This window comes from Equus caballus, chromosome 15 (assembly GCF_041296265.1).
Source record: "Equus caballus isolate H_3958 breed thoroughbred chromosome 15, TB-T2T, whole genome shotgun sequence".
NCBI lineage: Eukaryota > Metazoa > Chordata > Mammalia > Perissodactyla > Equidae > Equus > Equus caballus.
The window spans coordinates 13,587,716-13,611,538 of NC_091698.1; the positions used below are offsets into that span (position 1 = coordinate 13,587,716).

At 39.3% G+C, this 23,823-nt stretch overlaps 1 long non-coding RNA gene across 4 annotated transcripts in view; it reads right to left on the reverse strand.

The window, feature by feature from the left end:
• Positions 1–23,823, reverse strand: part of LOC138917625 (uncharacterized) — a 36,300-nt gene that overhangs the window by 6,486 nt on the left and 5,991 nt on the right. The window contains exons 2-3 of one of the 4 annotated variants that reach the window (XR_011425856.1): positions 23,650–23,746; positions 936–1,002 (exon numbers count right to left, since the gene is read on the reverse strand). This is a non-coding gene — a long non-coding RNA (uncharacterized lncRNA). Of the gene's footprint in view, positions 1–935; positions 1,003–5,424; positions 6,307–23,649; positions 23,747–23,823 lie in introns of those variants that run through there. The other 3 variants (XR_011425858.1, XR_011425855.1, XR_011425857.1) reach the window with 3 other exon arrangements.

Sequence of the window (23,823 nt, forward strand, 5' to 3'; positions counted from 1 at the left end):
TGCTCTGTGGTTTATAGCAAAATAGTGCTTTGCACAGTCGGGGTTATTTGTCAAGGGTTAAATGTCACTCAAATCACGCCCGTTATGAACTGGAAAGTGTGTACGTGTGTATGCGTGTGTGTGTGTGTCTGGAAGGATCGAGATGTGACGCTACTTTCTTATGCATTTCAAATGGAGCCACGCTGGCCTGGAGGTGACCTGCCACACGATTTTTAAATTATCTCTGAGCGCGCTCCGCTTGTTTTGGAAATGCTCTAAATAAAAGTAATGGACTGTCTTTTAATAAGTCTCATTGTGAGGATTCCACATAGCAAACCACGCAGTGCAGCTTGGAGGCAAACATCGGGCATGTGTGATCTCGCTGGAAGAGAGACAAATGGTGACGTGAGGAACTCCATCGAGGGACTGCTGACAAGAAAATGGCATTTGCAAACTGACCCATCTGTCAGGGTGGAGAATATTGGCACCTGTCATGCAATTTCAGTCATGACTTTTAATAAAGCTGCTTTCCCTTAGGTAAAATTGGAACTTGACTGTAATGTTAGCTGCGAGCACGTCTTGTTTTCCCCTTCAGAGCGCTTTTGTACGTGAGGCGGTTCAAATGAGTCTTAAAGCCAAAGTAATGATGTTTACCAGCTTTTCCCCTGTTCTCCCCAGAACTCTGGATTTGAAAAAGATGTTGCACTGAGTTTTCTTTTTTTTTCTTTCTTTCTTTGGCAAAATGTCTCCTTTTGCCAATGAATGCTGGTTTCGGCATAGACTTTCATACGGTTCGGCTCACCCTTCTCCCCACCATCCCTGACCTCCCTCTCCCCCTCGCCTCCGCCTCTGACTGGGTTGTTTCAGTGAATTTAGCCCGAGGAAGTATGTATATAATAAAAACTCGATTGGGATTTGTTGGGTGTCAGTCAATAAACCAGTTAGAGTTTAATTACCAGGCAAGTGATGGGCTGTGGTGACAGGCACCAGCTCCAGTGGAGAGGATTTCTTTTGGGGCAACCACTACAGAAAAAAAAAACAAAACTAAAAATGAGGTTACTTTGAATGTGTGTGTGTGTGTGTGTGTGTGAGAGAGAGAGACAGACAGACAGACAGACACAAGGAGAAGCTAAGAGACAAAATCGAAAAGCAAAAAGTTGAGTGCAAAAGCCAAAGAGAAATGAAAAGTTAAGGAACTCCACTGCTGCCGTCAACCCTATCGAAACTGGAAATCTCACTTCCTACCAAAACTATCGGAAAGAATTACTGTATAAAAAATGACATAATGTGTTAAATGCTGTTTCACACAGTAGGAATCAAGTGTGTTTTCTCCCTTATTAACTTCCCACAATGAACCATTTCTTTCCCACCCCTCCCAGCGCCCAAACACCACTTTGGAGCAAGATTCCAGGTTGAGAGACCCTACTACAGATTCAGGATTATTGGGGCGGGGAGGGGAGGGCGGGGGGAATATTCTTGTCTTTTTTTCTAAAGGCAATTCACACTCAACATAGATTTTATTTTTGACTAGTTATAGGAAATGTCATCTTCTACCTGTCATGTGTCATGAAGCTGTATGTGAAGATGCAGGGTATTTTGACTGAAGGGATGTTCTATTTTCTTTTCACTGTTCTCCAGTGGTATGTCTCAGTTTGTTTATTTGAAATTCTTAGATCATTTTAAGGAATTGTGGGGATCTTTGACTCAAGGTAGTATATCCACTACTCAGAGAACCCCTCTCGGCTGGAGTAGGAGAGGAAGGGAGGCATCGGGCTGTGCTGAGAATCTGGGATGGTGGAGGAGGCCCAGAGTATAGATCCTTTCCTAGAATTTAAATTCCATTGAATTTTACCAGAGTATCCTGGATCTTTTCCTCCTTTCTGGAATTCTTTTAGAATTATACAAAAGCATGAGATTTTTATAAATATATCATAAAGGTTTAAGACAAAAAAGATCAGGCAGGATGAGCTGTGAAGATATATGAAAAAAAATTATACACAGCACCAAAGCAAAATCAGCAGGCTTTTGGCTTTTGCCAATTCTTTGTGAAGAAAATATTTGGCATTTTGCCTAAAATCTTAGCAGCAAACATCAGCCATTCAAGCTTAAATTGATATTGAAAAACAAAACCAAAAAGGAAAACAAGACAAAACAAAACCCTGCACCCCTGGGCCAGAAAATTGCCTGTGACCTGAGTCCTGGAAACCTATAAACTAGAGCCAATTCCCCCACTTCCATTTGCCCTGGGTTGAATCCTTTCTAGGCCTCAGTTTACCCAGCTTGCCGCTCAAATGCCAATGCTCTTGGGGACCAATAAATTCCTCTATGGTTTCAGTCCAGGTAGCAAGTGATCAATTTCAATAAACTTAAGAATGAGCAGGCTTTGTTTAAATGTCTGTTAAAACAAACTTTATGACTGCTTCAGTGCTGTATCAGATAGCCCACCATGTCCACATACCCCATAAAACACGTCACCAGGCTTCCCGAATATGTCAGGTTAAGAGAACCAGAATCTTTCCTGGAGCATTTCTTTTTTGAATGTCTCACCCCATATGAACAACCTTTAAGTCCAAACCTAATGGGACATTGTAACCAGAAGAACTAGAATTAGAAGAAATAATAGTGGTATTGTCTCAGAGAAAAAAGGAAGATCAAGAAGTGGAAAAAATGAGCGAAATGCTATTTTAAATTAGCCAAAAGGAGCTTCATTCTCTATGGTTTGACATTTTGCAGTGTCAAAAAACTGCCTGCGTTTTCAACCCATCAGGATTCTTACCTGCCGCAAAACTGCGATCAAAGGAAAGGCACAGACAATCATCCAGCCACAACTGGATTATAATCCAATGCTTACCAAGAAGGTAAGACAAACCTAAACACGCCTCAACAACAAAAAGACAGGCGGGTCCCTCTTTTAAGCCCACTATTTCTGTTGAGTATCATTTATGTACATCTTCAAATAAAAGAGAAAAGCAAACACTGAAACAGTTATTAAGTGTGGAGCTTTCCACTGCTTCCAAGCGATCACTATCATGGAGAGATGTCTACGGCAACTCTCTGTGCAACATCCCTCATTGCTGTTGTTGTTGAAATAACCATGGGGTTTCAGAAATGAGTAAAAATTAAACTACATCTTTATATTATCCTATTTTTAAAGATCTCCAGGAATGGGATTTTCACAAAAGGAATAACACTCTATTATGGTGCCCTAAAACCCTTCACCACTTTATATTCGAAGTGCTGCACTAGGAGCTTGTTTCCTCTTGTTCTCTTAAGAGAGAGAGGAGAGATTTCACTTATGTGCTGTTTTTTAAATTTTTATAGACCAGCTCACTAGCACAGGATGAAAGATTTGCACAAAAATGGGTGTGGAAGTCACTGTTGGCAACAAGTCCCTGCTGGCGGATTGTTCCCCGGCAGCAAGCTCCTTTGTGCCCAGCACTCCTGTTGTAGTTGTTAGCACACGCTCCTTCATTCACTCACACACGGATCACTCGTTCATTGGGGCAGGCCACACATTTTGACTAAAGACCTCCTTAAGCTCTAGGGAGATATTCAAAAAAAGGAAGGCAAGGCCCCTGCTTTAAAAGAGCTGGCCTTCTCATGGGGATAGACTGAAAACAACCAAACATGTAAGCAAGAGAAACATCAGATGGTGATGAGTGTTATGTGGAAAATGAAAATAACACGCACTAGAAAGCTCCTTTGGTTTTCTGGTCAGGAAAGATCTCTCTGAAGAGGTGACATTGAAGCAAAGGAGCCAGGTGAGTGAAGGTCAAAGCAAGAACATTCCGGGCAGAGGGGACATCTTGGAACCTTGGGAAAGGAAATGAAGGCTGGCGTTTTTGAAGTGTAATGAACAAAGGCAATGTGACCGGAGACGAGTTAGGACAGGCAGGCGGGAGGAAGACCATGTAGGGTCTTGTACCCATGGCAGCAGTTTACATTTTCTGCTAGGTTTAACAGCAAGCTATTGTAGGGTTTCAGAATGAAGACTGACATGATTTGATTTGAGTTGAGTTTTAAAAGCATCACTCTAATGTCTATTTAAGTGGCCAAAAGTAGAAACAAGGAGACCAAAGAGGGGATATTGCAATGGTCCAGGCAAAAGATGGCTTGTGGCTTGGGCTGGGATGACTGTAAAGAGATGATGAGAAGTGGATAGATCCAGGACTTATCTTGAATTAGTCAACAGGAACTGCTGATGTATTGCATGATGCTGAGAGACAGTGAAGTACATCCTTCAGTATGAGCGGGTTATACTGTGTGACACACAGCACCAAAATCTTAATGGCTTAGAACAACTTAGATTAAGTCCCCCTCCATGCTCCATGTCCATGGAAATTCAGCAGGGACTTTGTTCCACATTGTCCCCACTCAAAGACCCAGGTTGATGGAGACGCTGCACTTGGAATGTGGTTGCTTGCTGAATTAGGATTAAAAGAATACAGACAATCATGCACTGACTTGTAAATGCTTCCACACAATGGTGACACCTGTCACCTCTACTCACAGCTCATTGGCAAGGATCATTTGGTCAAGGGGAGGGAAAAGTAGAGTTATTCTCTGTGGAAAACAGTGGAGGGAAACCGGGTATTGGGGCACATAGCTAATGTTGATCACAGGAGGTGTCAAGGGCAATGCCTCCATTTTTGATTTGAGTAATGGCATAGATGGGGCCGCCATTTCTTGACTGGGAGATGAGGGGAGTAGCTCTTGTAATCCTTCACCATGATTATAGCTGTTGGTCCAACACTCATCTTGCCAGAGACGGTGCAAGCTCCATACTCCCCAGGTCACTACTGTCCTAGACTCTATGAACCCAGCACCATGACTGGAGTATAATATTTGATGATTTTATGAATGAATTAATGAAGCAAAGAATAAGTCATTAAGCCTTTTTTTTTTTCACTTTCCAAGGGTGGCAAACGATTGTATTTTCAACCTTCCTGTCTGAAGTCAACCCAGAAGTCCACATTTAAGCCTGTATTATAAGCCAGGGCTCAGCTGCATGGGCTGATTCACACAGGAGGGGTTAACAGCTACATACTTTCCCTGGCCGACATTTGGCTGTGATGAAGTTTCGTGCTCTAGTTCCTGATACCTCCATGAGTTTTGGCAACTTATCTGAATGCTTCAGATTACCTTCCTGGTCACCAGCTGACTTCTCAGTTTTTGAGTTAGCTGCACTTTCAACTCCAGCTAAGGGACACTTTGGTCAGCCAAGGCATTCTGACACTATCCTATGAGCCTTTGGAGGTATGGACCATTTTCAAGTCAAGAATTGGCATGAACTGTGTGCTGACTGGAAACTCCTGAGGGCTGGTGCTATATTCCTTGAATCTAAACATTCCCAACACCAATCAGAGTAATGGTCACACATAGGCACACAATAAAAACTTGACATGTGAATTACTGAGCAAATGAATGAACACATAGATGATTGAATGAGGTTTAAAAAGATTAATGTTGTGGCAGTAGCAGGTTTAATTGGAGGAGGTACAAGCTTGTGGCAGAAAAACAAGCCCTGTTGGAAGAGTCTAGAGGTGAATTTATAATGCCCAGATACCGTCTGTCACAGTTCAGTGAGTCCCTGGCTGAAGATGAGTGATATTTAAAATTGCAACTCAATATTCCTTCTGATTCAATGTCAGTGCGACTTGTTAGAAAGACACAGGGCAAGATTTAAAGAAATAACTTGTAAAAAATTTATATAGAGAGATAAAGTTATGTCATCAGAATTACTAATACCTGACTCCCCATGCAACAGTAACTCTGAATTACATCACTATATAATTTGATCTAATGAAAACATGCATTGAGTACAACTTTAAGATGATAACGCTTATGGTTTTCAAACCCTTTTTAAATCTGTGATATCAATTTAGGCACCTGCTCAAGACACCCAAACCACACTTTTGGCATATAGGAATACTAAAATCCACTTAATTTTCCAGTGGTATATTAACGTGGAGTTGTTTACTTGCAAGAACAGAAACACAACTAAACTAGCTTAGAGGAATGCAAGTGCTCATATGAACAAACCACAAGCAGGACAGGACACATCTGGAAAGGTTGTGTGCAGCTGAGCTTTGAGGATGGCTGAGACCAGGTTCTCACACACCATCAGCTTCTCTCCTGGTCTCCTACTCAAGTCCTCTTCCTTCTGTATGTTGACTCTGTTCCTTCACACGACAGATCAGCTTCCTTCACAGTAAGGAAGACACGGCAGCCAACAGCTCTAGACTCTGATGTCTCCTCTAGGGAGGAACTCAATCCCTTTTCCAAGCTCTAATTGGATGGCAAAGCAAGATGCAGATCATCTGTCACCTGGAGATGAGAGGGAAAGTGATTGGCAGCTTTTACTGAAACCACAGGGCTGTGGCTCTTGATCAGTGGTAGGAGCAGCTCTCTGAAGAAGAATGGGGTTGTTTCCAGCTGAAGAGAGCCTAGGCACTCATTCTTCCACCATCTCTCTATGCTGTAAACCTTCAGGAGGCTGCTGCTGCTGCTGTTTACTCTGCTGGGGTTGTTTTTTATTTTTAACCCCCACTGTATGAGTGAGAGAATGAGCGTGTATTTGCTTGTTCAGGCTGCCATAACAAAGCACCGCAAACTGGGTGGCTGCAACAACACAGATTTATTCTCTTACAGCACTAGAGGCTGGAAGTCCAAGATCATGGTTTAAGCAGATTTGGTTCCTTCTGACGCTGTGAGTGAGAACCTGTTCCAGGTCTTTCTCCTAGTTTCTGGTGGTTTGCTGGCAATCTTTGGTGTTCCTGGGCTTGTAGATACACCCCCTTGATCTTTGCCTACATCTTCACCTGGCACTCTCCTTATGTGCATACACATCCAAATTTCCCCTTCTTATAAGGACACCAGTCATATTGGATTGGGGCCCACTCTTGTGACCACATTTAAACTGAACCTCTGCAAAGACCATGTCTCCAAATAAGGTCCCACTCTGAGGAGCTAGGAGTTAGGAGGGCAACATATCCTTTATGGGGGGAGGGGGGACACAATTCAACCCATTACAGAGGGCGAAGACATTTTTGCTCAATAAAATGGGTGGACTTCTTGAGAGTGAACATCATTCAGTCTCTAACTCAGTTCTTCTTAAATCCCTTTCACTTGCTAATTTCTTGTGTTCTTAGCATTGCTATCTGTGTTTTAGGAGTTTTTTTTTTTTTTAACCAAAGTTAATATTGTCTATTTGCATTTAACTCTGGCAATACAAATGTAAACAACTTTACTTTTCTTGACTGTTACCAAATCATAAGTAATTACACATTTATTGTAGACCTATGGACAATCAACATTACAAATTCTTTATTTAGAATTTTTTCAACCAAATTAGTTTTTCTTTAGAATATTTCTCAAAAGGAACATTGGCTACTTCCCCATCTAGTTACTAAAATAATTCTCAATAAACGCAATCACTACAGTATAATATGTTAAAACCGTTTCACACATTGCAGTAATCGAGTACTGGATCCCCTTTTGAACTTTATGTCTTCCATGTTACATCACAATAGGTATTAAAAAAGAGATTAAGGGAAAACATGAATGACTAATAAGTGGTATTATTCATTGCGATAATTTGTGAAGGGGAGAAAATTCGGTTTTCAAATGAAAAGGTATCAAAATCGAGGATTGATCTGAAATTTTGTTTTAAAATAGTGTCATTTTTTGCCCCGGTCTGTGAAACCATTTGTGCCCTCAGATGAGCCACTGGGAAGACTTGCTGGAGTCTCTGAGCAGAGGAATTCCTGGACACCCAGCTTACCCATTCTGGACTCTCATAAAATGTTCTCAACATGATAAAAATGTGTGTAAGTATATTTTTTTCTTATTTTTTAAATTAGTAAAAAGATAACTGAGTGGGACCCTCAGAATGGTGTAATGAGTAACTTGGCAATTTTCCCCAAAAAGCAATGATGAAACTGCATAAAATTATTAAAACAATTACTTTCACACTATGAAAATTGAGCAAACACATAAATGAATCAAGAAGCATTTATTCAAGCAAAACTACTGAACTCCAGGAAGGGATGATGAGAGTGTCCAGAGTTTTAGCCTAGGGATGCTCCCATCTCCCTCTGGCTTTGTTTTGCCAGAGCTGAACAAGGTATGAAAACCAGCACCTTTGAGCTCTAGGAGACTGCCATGAGTTAGAATGGAGTATGGAAAAACCCCATGCCTGGAGGTGCTGTGCAAAAGGAATATGAACCTCAGTGCAAACAATTGGGGATGGATAGCTAACACAGACGGTCTGAGGGTGCAGTATCATGAGACTAACCAGAGGTTAATCAAGACAATTCTGGAAATGAGAAAGCCAGAGAAGCTCTTAATAAGATTTGACATATTCGTGGTGGTCTGGAAGGTTGGGTTTATGCATAAAGTTGTGAGAACCCTAGCCATCTGTTCATCTCTGGCTGAATATGAGGTCTTGAGTATGCAAAGAGGTGACAGGAGAAGGCCCTGCAGAAAGTAAAAAGTCAAGGATTTATTTTTTTTATTTTCTTGAGGTCATAATAATTTATATCATTGTGAAATGTCAGTTGTACATTATTATATGTCTGTCACTATATTAATGTGCCCCTTCACCCCTTGTGCCTTACCCCCAACACCCTTTGCCTCTGGTAACACCAAATTGTTCTCTTTGTCTGTTAGTTTATCTTCCATTTATGAGTGAAATCATATGGTGTTTCTCTTTGTCTGCTAAAAGCTGGGAATTTTAATGTGTTTCCCAACCAACACTCAGATCCATTGTCAAGGGGTAGAATGGCAACATCTGGCCATTCATCAGCTGACCACTAAGCTATGGTGACCCAGAAGTGACTCTATGAAGCCAGGCTTAGAAGAGAAAAAAATAATTAAAAAAATAATAATAAACTGGTCAGAGACATCAGCCTCTCCATGTTGCAAAGGAGACAGATTACAGAATTAGTCAAGTCGGTACACAAAAGCAACAATATCAATTCCGGGAGAAGTAGGGGATCTAAATCCAGAGTTGGTGCAACATTATCTAAAATGTCCAGTTGTCAACAATAAAAAATGAGACCTGCAAAGAAATGGGAAAGTGTGAACCATACATGGGGAAAAGTCAACAGAAACTGTTTCTGGGGGAGGTGAAGATATTGGACTCAGGAAAAAAATACTTAAAAAGAGCTATTATAAACATATTCAAAGATCTAAATGAAACCATATTTGACAAACGAAAATAATGTCTACAATGGCTCATCAAATAGAGAATCAATAAAGAGAGATTACTTTTTAAAAAGAACATAACAGAAATTCAAGACATAAAGTGTTGAATATCTGAAATGAAAAGTTCCAAAGACAAGCTCAACAGCAAATTGAGTCGTCAGAAGGAAGATTTTGTGACCCTGCTGATAGGTCAATGGAGATTTCCAGTCTGAAGAAACAAAGATAAAAGGAATAAAAATTAACAGAATGTCACAACCTGCTGGGAAAACAGTCAAGCATAGCAAGAACACACATGACTCAAGTTCCAGGAGTATAATAGTTACTTTGAAGGAGAGTAGAGAAAAGGGCAGAAAAGTTCTTTGAAGAAATAATGGCCCATTTCCCCAAATGAGGAAAAACCAATCTAGAAATGCAAGAAGGTCAACAAACTTCAAGTAGGATAAACAAAAGGAAATTCACATATAAACACATCATAGTCAAGCTACTGAAGGCCAAAGGCAAGTAGAAAATCTTGCAAGAAGCAAGAGAAAGAGGACTCATTATGTACAAGGGAACCACAAGCAACTGAAGCTGACTTCTCTTCAGAAACAATGGAGGCCAGATAACATTGAAAATGTATTTTTCTCTTTCTTTTAACTGATTGTAAAGATGATTGCACAAAACAATGATAAAACTGTATTGTTGGACCTATATAAAGATGTAATATATATACGAAAATGGGACAAAGGCAGGGAGGAATGGAGCTATATTGAAACAGTTTCTAAACCTTACTGGAAGTTAATTAATATTAATCTTAAGAGTATTATGTTAAGATGTATATTGTCTTCCCCTGAATAACTACTAAGAAAATAATTCAGGATATTAAGAGAACCAGTAAAACGTTCCTCTGGAAAAAATATATTTAATATAAAAAAGCAGTAAAAAAGGCACAAAAGCACATAAAACATAGGAAACAGCAAAATGGGAGTTATAAAGTAAACAATATCGATAATTGAATTAAATTTGAAATGTATGAAGGACTCCAATTGAAAGCTGAGATGGTTGGGGCCAGCTCTTTGGCATAGTGGCTAAGTTCATGTGCTCTGCTTCCGTCACCCAGGGTTTGCAGGTTCTGATCTCAGGTGGGACCTATCAGCCCTCATCAGGCCACACTGCAGCCGCATCCCACTAAAGCAGAGCAAGATTGGCACAGATGTTAGCTCAGCAACAATCTTCCTCAGGCAAAAAGAGGAAGACTGCCAACAGATGTTAGCTCAGGGCCAATTATGCTCAGGCGAAAAAAAAACAAAGATTGTCAATCTCGAAACACAACAATATACAACTGTATGCTGTTTACAAGAGACACACTTTAGATTCAAATAGACAAACAGGTTCAAAGTAAAATCATAGTAAATTACACCATGCAAATAGTAACAAAATAGCTGAAGTGGCTATATCAATATCAGGCAAAATACTCTTTGATGTCAAAAACGTCACTAGAGACAAAAAGGAATATTTTATAAGGAGGAAAAGGGCAACTTACATAAATATTTAACAATTATAAACATAAACATATTTGACAACTGAGCAACAAAATACATGAAGAAAGTCTGACAGAATTAAAGAAGATATAAACAAATTGTCAACAATGGCTGGGGTCTTTAATATGCCATTCTCAGGCTGGGTCCAATGAAGATAGAGAAACCTCACAGTAATTTGAACAGGAAACTGTTAACATAAATGACTATTAATTAATACTTAATAAGCAAATTAGAATAATGAGAGATTAGCAAGTAAGTAAACAGAACGCTACAGAATATAAGACTAGACATATAAGGAACACTAAACAGGGCTGAGATTGAGGGCCCATGGAAGATCCACTTGACAGGAATGAGATGCAGACCTTGTGGGAGAGGGCGAGGCATTCACTTACTGAAAGGACAGTGCACGTAGGCTGTGAGAATGGATCTTCAAGAAGCCCACCCCCTAGGGTGCTGCGTAAAGCTGTCCACGGGACATCTCACCAGAGATACTTAACTGCAAAACTGCTCAATGGGAGACACACATGGAAGCTGCTGATTAGTGTGAGCTGCTGGCACCAGGCACTGGAGAAGCTCTGAGTGATGCAGGAGCCAAGGAGATACTCCACCACAAAATAACCCAAGGATGGGTGTGTGATTAAAGAGCAAAAGTGTATTTACAGAGCAGCCAGAATGAATGAAATTATAGCTGAGTCAATAATTTTTTAACTGTCACACTGTATTCCCAATAATGGAGAGAAAAACTAGATTAAAAAATGAATATGAACAATCTTATCTGCCAATTGGAATGGTGTCACGTATAGAATAGAGGCACAGACCATATGCTAGGCTATAAATCACTCAATATATTTAAAAGAACCGAAATAATGTCAAGTTCTCCTATCACAATATAAGTGAATTAAAAATCAACAGAAAGAAATGTGGGAAAATCTCAAAGTTTGGAAATTAAACTACCTGCTTCTAAACTGCCCATATGTCAAAGAAGAAATCACGATGGAAACTAAAAATAATCGGAATGAATGAAACAAAAACAACATCCCACAACTGATAACAAGTAAACGAGGATGCAGAGGAAAATTTATAGCTGTAACACCTATATTAGAAAAAATCATTTTAAATAAATACCTAATTGTTCACCTTAAAAAGATATAAAAGAAGAGCAAAAAAACCAAAAGCAAGCAGAAGGAAGGAAATGATCAAGAAAAGAGAAGACAGGGAGAGGGGCAGAGCGAAATGGCGGGGTGAGCTGACCTGGGACTCTCTCCACTCCAAACTACAACAAAGGATTGGAAAAACTGAACTTCAGCCAATAATCCTAATGCCAGACCATCAGAGAACTACAGAAACAAGACCACGGAGGACGGAGAGGCTGCAGACGGCCTTGGAGGAGCTGGAACGGGGTAGGAGAGAACTTCGTTCCCTCCTCTAGAGACTGGGATCGCTGCTGCAGGTGAGGGAAGGAGTGGGGAAGGGGCCGCACAACCGGGGATCGTCCAGGACTCCAGCCGCTGGTACAGTGGAAACCCACTGACAGGGCAAAGCTTCTGTGCATGGGGACCCCATCAAGCCAAGGCACCGAGACACGAGAGAATGAGAGCTGGTCAGAATCCAGATCGGTGCGTGAGAGAAAGGGCCCCTCCTCCCCAACCTGCACTGGTTGCCGCCATCTTGCCTGAAGGCGGAGAGCTCAGAATGTGCGGCTCTCAACCCCCATCTAGTGGTGACAGGCTGTAACTGCAAACGAATACTACCATCATGTGCAAAAACTGCTCCTCTAACATCCAGCAATTTATAAAAGCTCCAGAACAGAAGGAAAACAATAAAAACACAGAATTAAGTCCTGAGGACTTGGAAATAGGTAAACTAAGTGAAAATGAGCTCAGAGTAGCTATCATCAAAAAGCTCAACGAGGTAGAGGGAAAGAAAGAGAAACAAGTCAATGACTTCTGGAGTTACTTCACAAAAGAGATTGAAACTATAAAGAAGAATCAATCAGAAATACTAGAGATGAAAAATACGATGGATCAGACAAAACAGAATACGGATTCCCTGAATGCCCATGTAGACACCATAGAGGAGCAAATTAGCATAATCGAAGATAGATAGGCTGAATGGCTCCAGACAGAGGAAGAAAGAGAACTAAGGATTAAAAAGAATGAGGAAAATATCAGAGAGATATCAGATTCAATGAGGAGAATGAATTTAAGAATCATCGGAATTCCTGAGGGCATGGAAAAGGAAAATGGAGCAGAAAGTGTGCTTAATGAAATTATAGAAGAGAACTTCCCAAATCTAGGGATTGAGGGAGAAATGTGTGTGGAGGAAGTTTTCAGATCTCCTAGATTTGTCAATGTAGAAAGACCTACTGCAAGGCATATAGTAATAAAAATGGCAAAAATGAAAGACAAAGAAAGAATACTCAGGGCAGCAAGACAGAAGAAAATAACCTACAAAAGAACTCCTATCCGACTTACAGCAGATTTCTGTACAGAAATCTTACAAGGTAGGAGAGCATGGAGTGACATGTTCAAAACTTTAAAAGATAAAAATCTTCAGCCAAGAATGCTCTATCCAGCAAAAATATCTTTCAGATGTGAGGGAGAAATTAAATCTTTTCCTAACAAAAGTTAAGGGAATTTGTAACCAAAAGTCCTCCACTACAAGAAATCCTTAAGAAGGCTCTCATACCTGAAAAAAGAAAAAAAAGTGAGAAAGAGGTCACAAGCCACAGAGTAGGGAGACAGATAGATAGAACCAGAATACGATAGCAAATATTCAACTATAGCATTAGGATAAAGGTAAGGAAACCACCAAAGTAAAGACGATCTTATCACTCTGACTACAAACTCATAACACAAGTTGGAATAAGAGATGAAAATAATAATATAGGAGGGGAAGAGGAAAGGGACTAAATCAGTCTAGGCCAAGTAAGTAAGAGACCACCAGAGAATAGACTATATTATACATGAGACTCTAAATACAAATTTGAGGGTAGCCACTAAACTAAAAAACAGAACAGAGCCACGAAATATAAATAAGGAAAAATCTAAGAAACCCAGCATAAGAAATTGCAGAAGTCAATGGGTAGGCTAAAACACACAGGACCAGAAACAAAGGTAATGCAGGGAAACCAGATATGACAGCATTAAGTCCACATGCATCAATAATCACCCTCAATGTAAACGGATTGAACTCTCCAATAAAAAGACACTGAGTGGCAAAGTGGATTAAAGAACAAGATCCAACAATTTGTTGCCTCCAGGAAACACACCTCAGACCCAAGGACAAACACAAGCTCAGAGTGAAGGGATGGAAGACAATACTTCAAGCTAATAGCAAGCAAAAGAAAGCAGGTGTTGCAGTACTTATATCAGACAAAACGGATTTCAAAATAAGGCAGGTAAAGAGAGACACAGAAGGGCAATATATAATGATCAAAGGGACACTTCATCAAGAAGAAATAATGCTTATAAATATCTACCCATCCAACACAGGAGCACCAAAGTTCATAAAGCAACTATTAACAGACCTAAAGGAAGATGTTAAAAAAAAACACAATAATAGTAGGGGACCTCAACACCCCACTCACATCAATGGACAGATCATCCAGACAGAAAATCAACAGGGAAATAGTGGAGCTTAATGAAAAACTAAAGCAATTGGACTTAATAGACATATACAGAACACTTCATGCAAAAACAGCAGAATACGCATTCTTCTCAAGTGCGTGTGGGACATTCTCAAGGATAGATCATACGTGGGGAAACAAGGCAAGCCTCTACAAATTTTAAAAAACTGAAATAATGACAAGCATCTTCTCCAATCATAATGTTATAAGGCTAGAAATTTATTACAAGAAAAAACCTGAGAAAGGCACAAGGATGTGGAGACTAAACAATATGGTACTGAACAAGCAATGGATCATTGAAGAAATTAAACAAGAAATCAAAAAATACCTGGAGACAAATGGAAATGATAACATACCATGCCAACTCATATGGGATACAGCAAAAGCTGTATTAAGAGGAAAATTCATCTCAATACAGACACATCTTAACAGACAAGAAAAATCCCAAATATGCAATTTTAAATTACACCTAATCGAATTAGAGGAAGAACAAACACAGCCCAAAGTCAGCAGAAGGAGAGAAATAATAAAAATCAGAGCAGAAACAAATGCTATTGAAACGAAAAAGGCAGTAGAAAGGATCAATGAAACAAAGAGATGGTTCTCTGAGAAGATAAATAAAATTGACAAACCCCTAGCCAGACTTACAAAGAAAAAAGGGAGAAAGCTCAAATAAACAAAATCAAAAATTAAAGAGGAGAAATAACAATAGACTCCAAAGAAATACAACAGATTATAAGAGACGACTATGAAAAAGTATATGCCAACAAAATGGATAACCTAGAGGAAATGGATGAATTCTTGGACTCCTACAATCTCCCAAAGCTCACTCAAGAAGAAGCAGACAATTTGAACAGACCAATCACAAGGAAAGAGATTGAAACAGCAATCAAAAACATCCCAAAGAATAAAACCCCAGGACCAGATGGCTTTCCTGGGGAATTCCACCAAACTTTCAGAGAGGATTTAATACCTATGCTTTTCAAGCTATTCCAAAAAATTATGGAGGATGGAACACTTCCTAAGACATTCTACGAGGCCAACATCACGCTGATACCAAAGCCTGACAAGGACACCACGAAAAAGAGAACTACAGGCCAATATTGCTGATGAACATCGATGCAAAAATTCTAAAAAAAACTTTGGCAACCAGAATTCTGCAGTTCATCAAAAGGATCATACATCAGGATCAACTGGGATTCATACCAGGGACACAGGGATGGTTCAACATCCACAAATCAACCAACGTGATACACCACATCTACAAACTGAGGAATAAACACCACACGATCATCTCAATAGATACACAGAAAGCATCTGACAAGATTCAACAGTCGTTCATGATAAAAACTCTGAACAAAATGGGCATAGAAGGGAACGACCTCAACATAATAGAGGCCATATACGACAAACCCATAGCCAACATCATACTCAATGGGCAAAAACTGAGTGCCATCCCCCTCAAATCAGGAACGAGACAAGGATGCCCTCTATTACCACTCTTATTCAACATAGTACTGGAGGTCCTGGCCAGAGCAATCAGGCAAGAAAAAGGAATAAGAGGAATCCAAATAGGGAGGGAAGAATTGAAACTCTCGCTTGTTGCAGATGACATGATCTTATATATAGAAACCCCCAAAGAATCCATTGGAAAACTCTCAGAAGTAATCAATAACTACAGCAAAGTTTCAGCATATAACAGTAATTTGCATAAATCAGTAGCATTTCTATATTCTAATAACAAACTAACAGGAAAAAGAACCCAAGAACACAATACCATTCACAATCGCTACAAAAAGAATACAATACGTCGTGGTGAATTTAACTAAGGAAGTGAAAGACCTATACAATGAAAATTAAAAGGCCTTTCTGAGAGAATTGGATGATGACATAAGGAGACGGAAAGACATTCCATGTACATGGATTGGAAGAATAAACATAGTTAAAATGTCTGTTCTGCCTAAAGCAATTTATAGATTCAATGATATCCAAATCAGAATCCCAATGACATTCTTTACAGAATTAGAACAAAGAATCCTAAAATTCATATGGGGCAACAAAAGACCCCAAATTGCTAAAGCAATCCTGAGAAAAAAGAGGAAAATGGGAGGCATCACAATCCCTGACTTCAAAACATACTACAGAGCTACAGTAATCAAAACAGCGTGGTACTGGTACAAAACCAGGTGCACAGATCAATGGAGCAGAATTGAAAGCTCAGAAATAAAACCACACATCTATGGGCAGCTAATCTTCGACAAAGGAGCTGAGGGCATACAATGGAGAAAGGAAAGTCTTTTCAACAAATGGTGCTGGGAAAACTGGAAAGCCATATGTAAAAGAATGAAAATTGACCATTCTTTCTCACCATTCACAAAAATAAACTCAAAATGGATCAAAGACCTAAAGGTGAGACCTGAAACCATAAGACTTCTAGAAGAAAACGTAGGCAATACACTCTTTGATATCAGTATTAAAAGGATCTTTTCAGACACCATGTCTTCTCAGAGAAGGGAAACAATAGAAAGATTAAACAAATGGGACTTCATCAGACTAAAGAGCTTCTTCAAGGCAAATGAAAACAGGATTGAAACAAAAAAACAACCCAATAACTGGGAAAAAATATTTGCAAGTCATATATCTGACAAAGGCTTAATATCCATAATATATAAAGAACTCACACAACTCAACAACAAAAAATCAAACAACCTGGTCAAAAAATGGGCTGAAGACATGAACAGACATTTCTCCAAAGAAGATATATGGATGGCCAATAGGCACATGAAAGATGTTCATCATCGCTGATCATCAGAGAAATGCAAATCAAAACTACACTAAGATATCACCTTACACCTATTAGAATGACAAAAATATCTAAAACTGATAGTAACAAATGTTGGAGAGGCTGTGGAGAAAAAGGAACCCTCATACACTGCTGGTGGGAATGCAAACTGGTGCAGCCACTATGGAAAACAGTATGGAGATTCCTCAAAAAATTAAAAATAGAACTACCATAACCCCCAGCTATCCCACTACTGGGTATCTACCCAAAGAGCTTGAAGTCAGTAATTCCAAAAGTCCTATGCACCCCAATGTTTATTGCAGCCTATTTACAATAGCCAAGACTTGGAAGCAACCTAAGTGCCCATCAACAGATGATTGGATAAGAAGATGTGGTGTGTATATATACAATGGAATATTACTCAGCTATAAAAAAGAACAAAATCGTCCCATTTGCAACAACATGGATGGAACTTGAGGGAATTATGTTAAGTGAAATAAGCCAGTTATAGAAGGACAATCTCTCTATGACTCCACCCATACGAGGAATTTAAAAATGTAGACAAGAGAACAGATTAGTGGCTACCAGGGGAAAGATGGGGGGGGTTGGGCACAAATGGTCAAGGGGTGCACCTACAAAACGAGTGACAAACGATAATGTATAACTGAAATTTCACAAGATTGTAACTCATCATTAACTGAATAAAAATTAAAAAAAAAGAATAGAGAAGAGATGCAAGTCTATTAGAAATAATAAAAAATTACGGCAAAGTTGCAGGGTACAATACAAACTTACAAAGATCAGTTGCATTTCTATACTCTAATAATGAACTAACAGAGAATTGAAGAATACAATCCCATTTACAATTGCAACAAAAAGAATAAAATATCTAGGAATAAATTTAATCAAGGAGGTAAAAGACCTATACAATGAAAACTATAAGACATTACTGGAAGAAATTGATGATGACATAAAGAAATGGAAACATAGTCCATGAACTTGGATTGGAAGGATAAACATAGCTAAAATGGCCATACTACCTAAAGCAATCCACAGATTCAATGCAATCCCAATCAAAATCCCAATGAAAATCTTCACAGAAATAGAACAAAGAATCTTAAAAATTGTATGGGGCAACAAAAGACCCAGAATAGCCAAAGCAGTCCTGAGAAACAGGAAGAAAACTGATGGCATCGCAATCCCTGATTTCAAAACATATTACAAAGCTATAGTAATCATAACAGCATGGTACCAGTACAAAAACAGGCACACAGGTAAATGGAACAGAACTGAAAGCCCTGAAAAAAACCACACATATATGGACAGCTAATCCTCAATAAAGGAAGCAAGAGGGACTGGCCTGCTAGCGCCGTGGTTAACTTTGCTCATTCCTCTTTGGTGGCCCAGGGTTGGCCAGTTTGGATCCTGGGTGTGCACATGGCACTGCTTGGCATGCCATGCTGTGGTAGGCATCCCACATATAAAGTAGAGGAGGATAGGCACAGATGTTAGCTCAGGGCCATTCTTCCTCAGCAAAAAGAGGAGAATTGACAGCAGACTTTAGCTCAGGGCTAATTTTCCTCAAAAACAAATAAATAAATAAAAAATAAAGGAACCAAGAACATAGAATGGAGTAAGGAAAGCCTCTTCAATAAGTGGTGCTGAGAAAACTAAGGAGCCACATCTAAAATAATGAAAGTAGACCATTATCATTCTCCATAGACAAAAATAGACCCAAAATGGATCTAAGACTTGAATGTACGACCAGAAATTATAAAACTTCTGGAAGAAAATATAGGCAGTACACTCTTTGTCATCAGCCTTAAAAGGATCTTTACAAACATAGTGTCCACTCAGACAAGGGAAACAAAAGAAACAATAAACAAGTGGCCACGACTTCATCAGACTAAAGAGCATCTGGAAGGCAAAAGAAACCAAGATCAAAATGAAAAAACAACCCAGGAACTGAGAGAAAATATTTGCAAATCATATATATGTTAAGGGATTAATCTCCATAATATATAAAGAGCTCACACAACTGAACTATGAAAGAATAAATGACCCAATCAATAAGTGGGCAGAGGATATGAACAGGCATTTTTCCAAGGAAGATATACAGATGGTCAATAGGCAGATGACAAGGTGCTAAACATCACTAATCATCAGGGAGATACAAATCAAAGTTACAGTTAGATATCATCTTACGCCTGTTAGAACAGTTACAATCACCAAGACAAAAAAATAACAAATGTTGGAGTGGTTGTGGAGAAAAGGGAACCCTCATCTACCGCAGGTTGGAAGGCAAACTGGTGCAGCCACTTTGGAAAACAGTATGGAGATTTCTCAAAAAATTAAAAATGTAATTACCATATGACCAAGCTATCCCACTACTGGGTATTTATCCAAAGATCTTGAAATCAACAATACAAAGAGACGTATGCACCCCTATGTTCACTGCAGCATTATTCACAATAGCCAAGATGTGGAAGCAACCCCAGTGCCCAATGACTGATGATTGTATAAAGATGACGTGGTATATACATACTATGGAATACTACTCCACCATAAAAAGGACATAATTGTCTCATTCACAACCACATGGATGGAACTTGAGGGCATCATGTTGAGAGAAATAAGCCACACAGAGAGAGAAAAGACCATATGATTTTACTCATATGTAGAATATAAACAAACTTATGGACAAAGAGAACAATTTAGTGGTTACTGTGGCGGCAGGAGAGTGGGTACAAGGGGTGCAGTGGCACATTGATATGGTGTTTGATAAATATTGATGTACAACTGAAATTTCACAATATTATAAACTATTTAGACCACAATTTTTTTAAATTGGTTTTTTGTAAAGTACAAAAAAAGTGAGACAACATGAGTGACATCAGCATCATGGTGGAATTTTCCCCCTTGTCTCTCCCCTCTCAGTTACAGCCAAATGGACATGCACTGACCAAGAGAGGATTTCCTATACAGCACTAGAGGATGCCTAAGAGATCCATGCATCTATACATCTGAAGGTGGGTGGACTCAACCCCCAGTAAGCAGTGGAACTAGGGGAGAAGCCCCCACCACCCTCCCTGAGCAGCAGCAATCCAGGTTGTGGATCCTCACACAGTGGCTTGCACAAGTGGTGAGGACAGCCCAGCTCACATGACTGCCGGTGGAGCATGGATGGTGGCACCCTGGCCTGTGTGACTACTGGCACAGTGGAGGTGGCCTGGCCCACACAACTGTGAGCAAATGGAGTTGGGGCAGAACAAATAGCCCCTTTGCCCCAACACTGGCAGGTGGAACGTGTGACCAGAGCCTTCAGGAAACACAGCAGAACTGATGACCCAGCCCCCACTGGTGGCACCCCCCCCAACAGCAGCTCAGCAGCAGCAGGAGATACATATAGTTCTCCAGGTCCCTGGCAGGGAAAGTGACACCTGTGAACCCAGCACCCCTGGCAGCAGTGCAACCAGCACCTTCAGACAACCCAGGACAAGCATCACCGGTCATGATGGGGCAGCAGCACCCACGCCTATGGGAGCCAACAGAAAGCCAGAGGGGTCTCAGATAGACCAGCCTCACTATACCTGGAAGACCTAGAAAAAGAACAAACAAAGCCCAACGTCAGGAGAAGGAAGGAAATAATGAAATCAGAGCAGAAATAAATGAAACAGGAAGTAGAAAAACAATAGAAAGGATCAATGAAACTAAGAAGCGGTTCTCTGAGGAGATAAACAAAATTGACAATATCTCAGCCAGATTCAGAAAAAAAGAGAGAAGACTCGAATAAATACAATCAGAAATTAAAGAGGAGTAACTACAGTGGAAACTGCAGAAACACATTGGATTACAGAAGATACTATGAAACACTATATGTCAACAAACTGAATAGCCTAGAAGAAATGGATAAATTCTTAGAACCATATGACCCCTCAAAACTGAATCATGAAGAAATAGAGAATCTGAATACACCAATCACAAGCAGAGATTGAAACTGTTATCAAAAGCCTCCCAAAGAAAAAGTCCAGGACCATACAGCTTCTCTGGTGAATTCTACCAAACATTCAAAGAAGATGTAATTCCTATGCTTTTCAAACTATTCTGAAAAATTGGGAGGACAGGACACTTCTGAATTCATTTTCTGAGGCAAACATTATCCTGATATGAAAACCAGACAAGGACAACACAAAAAAGGAAAATTACAGGCAAAAAGTACTCAACAAAATATTAGGAAATTGAATACAACAATACATTAAAAGGATCATACACCACGATCAGGTGGGATTTACTCTAGGGGTGCAGAAATGGTTCAACATTAGCAAATCCATCAATGTGATGTATCACATTAACAAAATGAAGACTGAAAATCACATGATCATCTCAATAGATGGAGAGAAAACATCTGACAATTTCCAACATCCATTTTTGATAAAAACTCTCAATAAAATGGGTATAGAAGGAAAGTACCTCACCATTACAAAGGCCATATATCACCAACCCACCGTCAACATCATACGCAATAGTCAAAAAGTGAAAAGCCACTCCTCTGAGAACAGGAACAAGACAAGGGTGCCCACTCTTGCCACTCTTCTTCAACATAGTACTGGAAATTTTAGCCAAAGCAGTAAGGCAAGAAAAAGAAATAATAGGTATCCAAAAAGGAAAGGAAGAATTAAAACTATCACTATTTGCGGTTGACATGATTCTATATACAGAAAACTGTAAAGAATCCAACAAAAAACTATTAGAAATAATCAATGAATACAGTAAAGCTGCAGGGTACAAAATCAACATTCAAAAATTATTTGCATTTCACTCCACTACAGTGGCCTGTGGTTTGCCAGTTTGGAACTATACACCGCTCATCAGGCCATGCCATGGTGGCATCCCAAAGAGAAGAACTAGAATGATTTACAACTAGGATATAAACTATGTACTGGGGCTTTGGGGAGAAAATAAAAGAGTAAGATAGGCAAAAGATGTTATCTCAAGGCCAGTCTTACTCACACACACAAAATCAGTTGCATTCCTATACACTAATAATGGACCAGCAGAAAGAGAAGTCAAGACTATAATCCTATTTACAATTGCAACAAAAAAGAATAAAATACCTGGAATAAATTTAACCAAGGAGGTGAATGCCATATACACCAATAACTATGACATTAATGAAAGAAATCAAAGAAGACAAAGAAATGGAAAGATCTTCCATGTTCATGTATTGGAAGAATAAACACAGTTAAAATGTCCATATTACCTAAATCAATCTACAGATTGATCTACAGCTCAATCTACAAACTTAATGCAAACCTGAATGGAATACCAATGATATTCTTCATGAAAAGATAAAAAAGAATCTTAAAATTTATATGGAAAAACAAATAAGACTGAATAGCCAAAGCAATCCTGAGGGGGGAAAAATACACTTGGATGTATCATGCTCCCTGAACTCAAAATATAGTACAAAGCTGTAGTAATCAAAACAGCATGGTACTGGCATAAAAAACCCAGATATACAGATCCTTGGAACAGAATTGAAAGCCTAGAAGTAAAACCACACATCAAGGGACAGCAAATCTTCAACAAAGAAGCCAAGAACACACAATGAAGAAAGGACAGTCTCTTCAATTAAGAGTGTTGAGAAAATTGGAGAGCCACATGCAAAAGAATGAACGTAGACCACTGTCTCACATGATACACAAAAATTAACTCTAAATGGATTAAAGACTTGGATGTAAGACCTGAAACCATAAAACTCTTAGAAGAACATATAGGCAGTACAGATTTGATGTAGGTCTTAGTAGTATCTTTCTGAATACCATGTCTCCACAGGAAAGGGAGTCAAAAGACAAAATAAAGAAATGGGACTACATCAGACTAAAGAGCTTCCGCAAGGCAAAGGAAACCATCATCAAAATGAAAAGACAGCCTACCAATGGGAAGAAAATATTTGCAAATCATACATCTCACAAGGCGTTACTTTCCAAAATATATAAAGAACTCATGCAACTCAATAACAAAAAAAAGAATAATCCAATCAAAAAAATGGACAGAGGATATGAACAGACATTTTTCAAAGAATATATCCAGAAGGCCCACAGGTACATAAAAAGATGTTTGACATCACTAATCATCAGGGAAATGCAAATCAAAATGACAATGAGGTATCACCTCACACCAGTCAAATGGCTATAATTACCAAGACAAAAAATAGCACATGTTGGAGAGGATGTGGAGTAAAGGGAATGCTCATAAACTGGTGGTGGGAATGCAAACCAGTGCAGCCACTGTGGAAAACAGTATGGAAATTTCTCAAAAACTTAAAAACAGAAATACTGTATGATCCAGCCATCCCACTACTGGGTATTCATCAAAAGAACATGAAATCAATAATTCAAAAAGATATATGCACCCGTATGCTCACCACAGCATTATTCACAATAGGCAAGATGTGGAAGCAACCTAGGTGCCCATCAAGGGACAAATGGATAAGAAAGGGTTGTATATATATACAATGGAATAGTACTCACCCATAAAAACAGACAAACTCATCCCATGTGAGACAAGATGGATGGATCTTGAGCAAAACAAGTCAGACGGAGAAAGAAATACTGTATGATTTCACTCCTATGTGGAATATAAGCAAACACATAGATGAGAATAGATTAGTGGTTACCAGAGGAAAAAGGGATGAGGGAGGATGA